Source organism: Orycteropus afer, unplaced genomic scaffold (assembly GCF_000298275.1).
Source record: "Orycteropus afer afer isolate SDZICR_OR568_19922 unplaced genomic scaffold, OryAfe1.0 scaffold00339, whole genome shotgun sequence".
NCBI classification, from domain to species: domain Eukaryota; kingdom Metazoa; phylum Chordata; class Mammalia; order Tubulidentata; family Orycteropodidae; genus Orycteropus; species Orycteropus afer.
The window spans coordinates 2,292,540-2,293,973 of record NW_006921926.1 but is presented as its reverse complement, the minus strand read 5'-3'; positions in this window follow the sequence as shown (position 1 = coordinate 2,293,973).

Sequence of the window (1,434 nt, the reverse complement as noted above, 5' to 3'; positions counted from 1 at the left end):
CCAGCACATAAATCTAGTGCCCCAATCTCCCAAGCATCAGAACATGGATGTTGTCATCAAAATGGATTTTCCTTCATATGCTCAATTTTTTCTAAACAAAAACTAATGCTCACCCTTCCATCCAGAGTTTTCACTTCTCCTTCTAACATGCTACTAACAGAATTATAAAATTAAGTGGCATAACAACCTTGTGATTTCTCTGGAAGAAATCTAGAGTCCAGATTCAAATATTTCTTCATTATTCTTTGTTGTACAAACTAAGTTAAAATCCTTCAAACATATGGTCTTTGAGCACTTCTGTGGTTTCTGCCACAAAAACACGTTTCAGATTTACCTCGTCCTTCCCTTGCCCCAGTTGCTTAGTTTTTTAAGGCTGCCATAACAAACTATCATAAAGTGGGTGGCTTTGAAGAACAAAAATTTATCGTCTCACTGTTTTGAAGTGAATTATTAGAATTAATAAAAACCTGATTCAGGGCATTGGCAGAGCCATGCTCTCTCTGTCCTCTCTAGCGGAAACTCCTTCTTTGTTTTCATCCAGGTCCCTTGCTGTTCCTCGGCTGTTAGACACATCTTCAAATGATGTCTGCTTTTCCCCCTAGCTGACTGTTTGTTCTCCTCTTTTATCACACAAAAATCCAAAACCAAATCCACTGCCATCAAGTCAATTCCAACTCACAGCAACTCTCTGGTTGCAAAGTAGTTAAAGCATCTAGCTGCTAACCAAAAGATTGGCAGTTTGAAGCCACCAGCCACTCCACAGGAGACAGATGAGTCAGTCTACTTCTGAAAAGATTTATAGCCTTGCAAACCCTGTGTGGCAGTTCTACTCTGTCCTATAGGGTCACTATGAGCTATGAGTCTTTTATAAGACATCACTCAGAAAAGATTAAGACCCATCCTACTCTAATATAACCTTGCTAACCTGATAACATCTTCAAAGATCCTACTTCCAAACAAGGTCACATTCACAAGTACCAGGGTTGGGACTTCAACATATCTTTTGGAGGGACACAATTCAATCCATAGCAATCAGAGGTAAGAAAAAGTGTACGAAAAAATGTAATTTCTCCCCATCTTACCTCCATTTATACTTGTTGGGTATCTTCCTTCCTGGACAAAGTGACCTCCTACCACTGTTGAGTTTACTTCCCTTAAATGCAAATATTAGTCAATTCCTCGTGGATTTTTTTCCCTCCAGTTTTCTCTCAAGATAATTGAAGTAGGAATTAGACACTTGCAAAAAGATAACAGATGCCTACATTCTTCGAACATCTATAAATGCAGAATACTGCCCTGGATGAGGGAAAAGCAGATAATGAAGCTACCACTGTTAAAGGAGTTTATTTCATCCCTTAAATTCAAATACAAACAAATCTCTTACCTGCCTAAAACCTGTGATGATTCTTATATCTTACAGAATAAAGCCCAATA